This window comes from Talpa occidentalis, unplaced genomic scaffold (assembly GCF_014898055.3).
Source record: "Talpa occidentalis isolate TD23 unplaced genomic scaffold, MPIMG_talOcc4v2.1 talOcc4.6, whole genome shotgun sequence".
NCBI lineage: Eukaryota > Metazoa > Chordata > Mammalia > Eulipotyphla > Talpidae > Talpa > Talpa occidentalis.
The window spans coordinates 36,147,750-36,157,475 of NW_023604972.1; positions in this window are offsets into that span (position 1 = coordinate 36,147,750).

Here is a 9,726-nt window from a genome sequence, read left to right on the forward strand (position 1 = left end):
CAAATAATGGCAGACAGGAATTAGTATATTAAATATCCAAGGTCCCTCAGAGTGGAGATGGGGTAACTCTGAATTATCTAAACTGTCATTAATTTATACTAAATTGTCACCAGTGCCCTGTGGAACTAAAGCCAAGTTACCTACAGTAGTAAATTCCTTGATAACCCCCCTTTATTAATTTCCATTCTCTGTCCCAATTACTAATTCCTGCACCCATTATTTCCTTGTATCACTTTTCAATGAATTACTTATATTTAATATTTTTTTTCAGACTCTGTTTTTTGGGAACCTAACTAAGGCACTTATTTCTGTCCTTTGCCCAAATGAGAATTTTGATGTTCCTCCTGGGAAAGAGAAATGCCTGAATTTAAATATTGTTTTACTTGGAATCTCCTTGTGGGTTTTATTAGCTCTTCTTTCTGAACTATGGAGCTTCATTGCTTTTCCAACTATCCTGCTGGGCCCCAACCTGTTTTCTGTTGAAGTCCAAGGTCACTGCTACTGGAAGGTGCAGTTCCATTACCCTTGGGGAACTCTTCCTCCCAGAGCTGAGAGGTGTTTAAAATTCAACCTTAGACACCATTATTGTCTTTTCCTGTAGCCTTAAATCTTTTCCCTGACTAAGAGCCTTAGGACATTGCTCACTGGCTTGTGCTCACAAAATGAATCAATCTCTCTCTTACTCTCTTACTCTCTCTCTCTCTCTCTCTCTCTCTGTGTGTTTTCCTCTCTCTCTCTCCCAGCTGTAGGGAGGGAATTTCACTGAATGCCCCTGTTCTCAGAATCCTCTTTGCTACCCCTCTTCTTGCCATGTGGAACCCTCCTCACAGGCACCATTATGCAGACCCAGCTATGCCTGAGACAGGGCAGGAGAAAGAACTAATGGTAATAAGTAGGGATGGAGATAAGAGAAAATTTAACTGTGAGTTAAGCTATAAGGACAACTGATATATACATTTTTTAATTGAAAGGATGAGACAAAAGATATCCAACACACACAGCAGGTAGATATCCCCTACCTGCTGAGGGGATCTTGGTTTGTGACAGTAAGTTATACTTTCTGTAATCACTACAAAGTATACAAAGTTCTTTCACTTTCATGTCACTGAATAACCCCTTTTACTGGCAGATATTGAATATATTCACAGAGGAGAAAGCAGACCAAAATGTATACGACAAATTGTCTCTAGTCACACAGCTATAAGCTGAAGATGGAAAGTCTAGTATGTGTACAGATTTTTAATTATGACGTGAAATTTAATTATGATATATAATAAATTATCAACTTATTAGGATAAATGATAAAACTATTTCAAATAGATTTTTTCTGTTTTCTGATAGTAACGGTGTAGCAAAAGCAGCAATAATTTTTATTCCAACTCTGAAAACTAATACAATTGTAATACAATTTCTAGTTCTACCTTCCCACCTTGGGATAAAGCTAATTTCCTTTAACCATCACTATTGTAGATGTCATGAGTCATATAATGATGAAGAGAAGTCCAACTACACAGACACAATTCATTTCTCATTTGGATTCTTGAGTTTCAACAAGTCTACACATATGCATAATTTCATAACTTATAATTGGAAATTAAATTTCAGAGAACAGTTTTTGGATTGCCTGATATTTTAAATAGCAGAATTAATAACTTGTAGCTCAAACGTAAGAATATTATCTGGCAACCATATTCATTAAAAATAAGATTTTGTTTCAATTGTTATCAAATGTCATTTAGTATCTATAAATCTGTTTTGATATTAACAGATTTGATAATAAACCTTCCCCATTAATACTTAACTCTACAATGAATATATTAGTTCATATTATAAAGAGATTAAATAAAAATTCTAATTCTCCTTTTTATTAATATAAATTTTAATAAGGATAATGTAAGTTATAATGAAGACAATTATTAACTTTCAGACTTATGTGAAAAATCCTTATTAGTGAGATATTCTTATATTCTGAGATACATAAAAATGAAAATTTGAAGATTTATAAATATATTTATTTTCTCTGTATGAGAAAATGAATTAAGAGGTAAATAAATGAACTGTAATGGTTAAAAGGATGACATTACTCATGACATTGGAATAAAACACTAAAACTTTCTTACTAGTATCTTTGCAAATATATTCTTATATGAAAATACTCATAAACATTGACAAAGAAATTTTATAATTCATTATATATGATTATTTGGCAGCAGGGACCATGAATAAACAGAGGAAGCAAAGATCTGTTTATATGCAGCCACCTTGTATTACAAATCCCAGTATGACTTGCAGGAGCTCTACTGAGAAAGAGGCAGAGCTGAGCAGCCTCTATATAACATGGGAGGCAGGTTCTTTTGCTTCTGTGGTAAGACTTGCACCTTGATACCGCTGGGAAGTAGAAATGAAAGAAGACACATGGAGGGGAGACATGTGGGGAGGCTACTGTCCTGGTCCTTGGCAGAGACAGTAGCAGCTGCTGTCCTTTCTTTGTGGTGGATTATTTTGCAAATTGTGAATTCTGACTCTCTCCTTTTGTCCAAGCTTTCTAGGTCCTGCCTAACCCTTTCTTCTGGTTCCCTGTCAAAAGGTGCCTTAGAATTGTGTGAAGCTTTCATGCCTCAGTGGCACCACTTTGGGGATGATACTCTTTGGCTGGGCATTTACCCACAGGGGAATGGGTAATTTAGGGGGGGTTACTGAAAAATTTATTAGGAATACTCTTTCTTCTCTTCTTTTTGTGCAGAGATTCTATTAAAGAGCTATCACATTAAGAGTTTGCTTCATATGTCTTTACATGTTTGATGACAGGACCCCACTGAGTGTGCACCCCTTAAATTTACTGTCCGATGCTCTTTGTCACATGTTAACAAAGTAAAATACAAATTCCTTAATCTTATTTATATTAACTCCATATTCCAAATGTAAGAAAACAGCAATAAATATCTGCTACTAATTTTCTTAATTGTTCAATTCAAGTACACATGTATAGCAATACCAGAATTGTGAACCCATTGTTAATAGCAGGGAAACAACTTTATAACAAAGGCATGATGCCTATGCAGTTTCTTTTAACTTACTCTTAAAGACTTCACTTATTCAAAACTAATTATCACATTTTCCTCCCACCCACTTCAGGGAAAATGTTTCATACTCATGTAACACAATGACATTAATTTGTCATATTTGTAATGTTTCATACTCATGTAACACAATGACATTATGATATCATATTTGTATTTGCATACATAAGGATTTCACTCTTTGTTGTATGAAGTACTGTGGGTTTTGACAAATGAACAGTATACATTCATAACTAAAGTACCAAACAGTATTTTTACTGTTCCCCCAAATTCCCTGTACTTGACCTATTCAACTGTCGCCTTATATGCCCTTATCGTCAACCCCTGATCTACTGATTTTTGGTCATTGCTATAATTTTGAACTTTCCAGAATGTCTAGTAGCTGAATTATAGATCATGTTGTTTTCTCAGAATCATTTTTTCACATGAAATATGTTTATTTCTTTCATTTTTTTTTTGTTGATTGATAGCTCATTTTATTCTATTGCTAAGTTTCCAAAATATAGATGTACCACAGTTTGTTTACTCATTCACTTATTGGAGGACATATTTTGTTGCAGCCAATTTGGAGTATTTATGAATAAATCTGCTATAAACATCCACAAGAAAGTTTTTGTGTGAACAGAAGTTTTCAAATTAGTGGAATCAATACCTAGGGTCATGACTGCTTAATGATAAGCTAAGATTATGTGTAATTCCACAAGAAACCATTAAACATTATTCCAAATTACTGTGTTCTTTGCATTCTGACCAACAATGAATGATTATTTTTGAAGCTGCATATCTTTGCCAGAAGTTGGTATTGTTGGATATTTTGGATTTTAGCCATTCTACTATGTGTATAGTAGAATTCATTGTTATTTTAATTTGCAATCCTGCACTGACAGATGATATTGAACATCATTTCATATGTTTATTTCTACCTCAATACCCTATTGTGTGAGGCATCTGTTGGGATCTTTTGTTTAATTTTTAATTGGGTTGTTTGTTTTCTTATTGCTAAGTTTTAAGTATTTTTGTACATTTTGAATTTATGTCCTTTTACAGAAAAGTGTTTTGCAAATATTTTCCCATGACTGTGAATAAAATTTTCAATTTTCTAGCAGTGTTCATTTTTATTAACAGAAGTTTTTAATTTTAATCATGATCAACTTATTTTTTATCAATTATCATACTATTGATGTTGTATGTAGTTCCCTAAATCATAATGCTATCTTTGCAATTCTGCACTTAACTAGAAGTCAACAGTGTAGGAAATAATGCTTTTAAACAGTATCATGGCTTTTTACTCTACCTTTATAGTAAGTCTCAAACCATAAGCCACTTAGCCACGGGTTTTAGAATGTTTGTTTAAATTTTTGAGGAAAAATGCAAAAATATGTATTTATTATAACTTTCCCCATATTTCATATGCATTCTATAATTTGAGAGACTTTGATCTCTGATAATACAATCTAATTCATTCTTTTCCAGAGACCTGAACTGAAACATAGCTCAGGTATTTATCTTTGTCAGTGTGTAAGATCACAAAAACTCATGAGCTTCCATCACATAAAAAGATAGAATTTTGAATTGCTCTTTTCACCTTAATGTTCATATCTTTGGAGTTTCAAGTCAGACTTGCATACTTATACATAGCTTGAAATAATTGAAATTAATGAATCTTTACTATCTGTTTTGGTTATCTTGGTAAGCATTATAGTATTATCATGGTTTTAAAACCATACTCAATGTGATTGTCATTCTAATATGTATTTTCACGTGTGTTTTTCAACCACAGAAGTTTGACACAGTTACTAATACATTCAACTGCTGCCTGGAGACCTTTAAAAAATTTAAAATAAACACTGGCATATCTGAATTTCTTTACATTCCACATTATGCATCCTATTTAACATATTACTCCTTTAATACTAAAATTGACTAATAGATTGCATTATATAAATACAATATAAACACTAAAATTGACTAATAGATTGCATTATATAAATACCATATAAATACCATATAAATACCATATAAATACCACTTGCTACTGCTTCCAAGGTTAACTCAATAGCTAATCCAGTTTCCTAGTACGAATTTTCCTACGCTCCCTGGATCTGGCTTCTGACTTCTGAGCAAACCTGTTGGTTGAATGGTAACATTTCGACAGTCAATTTCTCAAAGTGATATAAATTGTGAAAACGGAATTCCTATATAACATACAATGCCAACTTTTGTTTAAAAACTGTTCTAAAACATTTCACATAAGTTGCCACCAATTTGAATTTGGTTATATTTAAAAATGATTTCATGAGATTTTTTCCTATCTATCTATCTATCTATCTATCTATCTATCTATCTATCTATCTATGTATCTATCATCACAGCATATGATTTCCTTGGAGGGAATCTCTTTTGAGTCTATCATTTTTGTTACTTGTGATCATAATGTCAAGCATAGAGATATACTATATAAGATGCTTTTTTTTTAACTTGCTGTATTCTTATTTATGAGACTATATAACTTTCTAATGATTTTAAGTATTCCTAAAATAGAATGATGGAGTTTTTTTTTAAATCATTTATTTATGCATACAAGAACGGGGGTACAGGCCAGAGGTGCGGGGGGTGAGAGGATTCACCAGAGACAGAGTGGGGAACAGAACAGGCAGACTGACTGAAATACACTGCTGAGGGGAACAGAGGGCAAGTCAGGAGAGGTCTCCTGCCCCATGTGGGTTGCTCCCTGGCTGGCCAGGGATTGAACTCATGCTGCAGAGGCTGTGGATTGCTTCACAGTGCGGTGCTTAACCCCTTACGCCACAGGGAGGCCCTATATTCACTCTTGATACACAAAAAGAGGCAAAATATTTTAAGTAAATAACTGTCTACATTCTCATTAATCTGTTTGTAGTAATCATGAATATAAGAAAAATAAATTGTGCTTAACATCTAATCTGTTTATTTGACTTAAAATCATGAACATTTCCCAGATTTATATAGGTATCATTTATATATATCATATATACATATATATGTATCATTTCATGTACATTTCCCAGATTTATATAATCTTATGAATTTATATTTAAATAAATATTGCTTTAAATCAGAATTTTCTCTCCTCTTTTCCCACTATCAAAAGATACCTGTTAATGGGTCTGAATTTATTTACTTTTCAGTTCAAGAAGTAATTGTGAATTCTAAGTTTGTGAATTGCTGAAAGAAAGAGATGGATGGTTTAGGTTTCCTTAGAAAATGCCAGTGAATCTTTGAACATATACCAGTGATGACTGGCTACTCAGCAGCCTATTACTAGTAGAATTTTAATTTCAAAGTAGAATAATAAGAGTTGACTGATAACTGCCTGTGCACGTTCATAAGTGATAATCAGTATAGAATTACTCGTCAGTGGAGGCTTATGTCATAACTTGACTGTCTAAATGATGAATATATAATGAAATTAAGCAGAATTGAGACAGATGGTTCTAACTTTTGATAAATGTGCATATCTTCATAATTAGATAATAAGTCCATTGCCTGGAAGATCAATTGGGACATAATAACTTTGAAAACTAAATCATTTCATTGTTTGGCATTTATGAGACATGGTAAAAAGCAAATTTTATTTTAATTTACTTAAAATATTGCTTATTGTTTTCCTAAGCACTTGATTAAAAATGGAAAAGCAAAGATTGTCAGTTTGTATCGTTTTCATATCAAATTATTTAGTTTATTTTAGAGACTTTAGGAAATCATTTCAAGACAGGATTTTGTAGAATAACGGCTTCCCCTAGGTAAGAGAGAGAGAAGATAAAATATTAAAACTATTTTAAGTCAAATACCAGACATTAATGGGACAGAAAATGTGAATAGCACTGTAAAATTTAACTGCTTCTTTATTCTATTTATATAAATTTATGAAGTAAAAGCAAATCAGTATCTTTATTTTTCTAGGAAGAGGTTTATGTATTTGATGTATTCATATTTGCATTTTTATATTTATTAAGTATTTTCAAATAAATACAAATACAAAAATTAGTAACATAAAATATATAAAAAAATTGAATTGTGTGTTATGAAAGCAAGATAACCAAATAAGATATCTCCAACTCATATCTCCCTTCAAGAAAAATTTGGCATCCATTCATGGACAAAAGTGCCCTTTTGGGAGCTGTGGGATCACAAAATACTCAAAAGGACCTGGGAGAGATTCACCTACCTTACATCAGATAACAGGTATACAGACCTCGATACCAGCTTTGTGCCATGGAGAGGCCTGTAAACTGATTCTACCCCCTTTCCTTCCTGGTCTGGGAGTCCTTGGGAACACTAACTTAGAAAATAGCACATGGATAGAACAGTCTTCAAAGAAGTTCAGAATTCTGGGCCTCCCTGGTGGCCGAGGTGTTAAGTCTCAGCAGTATCACTGCTACTGACTGAGTATGATCCACTGCCAGGGAGCTAACCCACATGGCACAGCAGACCTTTCTGGTCTCACCTTTGCTCCCCTTAGCAGTGTACTTCAGTAAATCCACCTGTTCTGCTCCCCACTCTCTCTAGTGAATTCTCTCAGCCTACCTCTCCCTGACCCACACCTCTGGCCTACACCCTATTTCTTCTACATGCAAAAAAAAAAAAAAAAATCAGAATTCCAATAGAGAAGAATTCAGTATATAATTAGAGTAAAAAGTCCAAGATTGGATACTTTGGAGAGTTTACAAGGAAAATTGATATTACTCCTAACTGTCCTACATGAAATTAGCCCAGCTCAGTGCCATAAAAGCCTTTCTCAGTCCTTGATTTGTCCTGAGTAAAAATGAAAGTATTTGAGTGAATATCCTGCTGCCCAGTTGGACAGGATGAAGCCAAAATGGCTCAATTCTCTCTCAAGCATCCAGCACTGAGTCATGAACTGCACTGTTAGGTAGCAAATAGTAGCTGGAAGGACAGCTAGGGTTCATACGGATGCATATAAAACAAACCACATCATAGACTTCATCAGGAGGTACTGCAAATTGCTAGGATGTCTTAAATGTGGATGCCTCATTTCCCAAACTGGTCACTGAATATCCCCCAGTGTTCGGATTACCTCCAGACATGCCCCCCAAACATCTCTTGTCTGGCCTCCTGTGAACAGTTGCAATGGAGGTAAGAGGGAACTTGGGCAGATGACTGCCTAATGAGCATGCATAGAAAGCCTGATCAGATGTGTAGACCAAAGAGAGAGAACAGCTCAAAAATACTACCCTTGGGAGGGAAAGAAAAAGGAAGACAGAAGAGAGAAAGGGAGAAAGGGAGACAGAACTTCACCACTCAGACTAGTGTGTTGCTGGATCAAGACAAGGCATAAGTCTTAAGAATTCTACAAAAGTGAGACCATCTGGTATTTTTCTTTTTCTTTCTGGCTGAATAAGGAATCAGGAAAAAGACTAATTATAATAAAGTAAAAATCCAAATCAACAAGCAACTATAAACCAGAGATACAATAAGGGGGAGAGGGGAGAAGGGAGTAGGATCAAAACAAGCGTGGTGGGAATTGTATGGTACTATAACCAAGATGAAAATGCATACATTGTGCAAAAATGAAAAATAAGGGCCTCCCCTGGTGGCGCAGCGGTTGAGCACTGGGCTGCAAAGCTGCCCACAGCCTCTGAAGTGCCAGTTCGATCCCCAGCCCCCAGGGAGGGTCCCACAAGGCGCGCAGACCTCTCCTGCCGCAACTGCTGCTCCCCTCAGCTGTGTATTTCGTCGGTCTGTCTGTTTTGTTCCCCACTCTGGTTCTGGTGAATTCTCTCACTCTCCCATGCTTCTGACTGTACCCAGTGCTTGTATAAATAAATCTTTAAAAAAAAGAAAAATAATGTAAAAACATATTAAATAAATAAATAATAATAAAGAATTCTACAAGAGGGAACAAGATTGAGACAGGGGTATTCACAGAGATCTGAAAAAGATCTGAATACCTCAGAATACCACTCAAGACTGAATAACTCAGAATACCAAATGTTCTTGAAGTGAACATTTGGAATTGTATAAATTAATTTCTAATCATTTTTGTCTTAGCATACATATTCCTTTCCTAGAATATAATTCTCTCCCCAAGTTAGTAAAGAAGTGAGGAGGTGACTGTATTTCAATATGAAGAAGATAATATTTCAGGGGTTATTAGTTTGACAATTGTGTATATATTACATATAACTTAAATATAATTATTTATGATTTTATGGTCTCATTTGATTACTCAATTATTCCTCTGCTACAGTCCAGTACTGCAACAATCTTTAGTTAGTTTTAATTTAGAGGCCAATTGTACTTAGAAATATCTAATTTTTTAAATTAGTTTTTCCTAGGGTATTTTGTTTTAACAAACAGATTGACAAGCAATTAACCTCATTTATTTCTAATGAGTATCAAATTGACAAGACCAAAGGGCTTATTTTATTCTTCTAAAACATTCTTTTCTTTGTTGGTATCTTGTTTCTCTCAACATCAAAATTCTATTTTTGAAAAGTCCTTACTAAATCCTAGTAATTTATACCAAGCAAATCCCTTCCTTACTCATATCACCAAATTTATTTTTCTGGGAATAAAGTAATATTAATATTTAGTTTTATTTCAGAAAATGTAGGGCTCTGGGAGTATAGTTCTTCTTAATTTA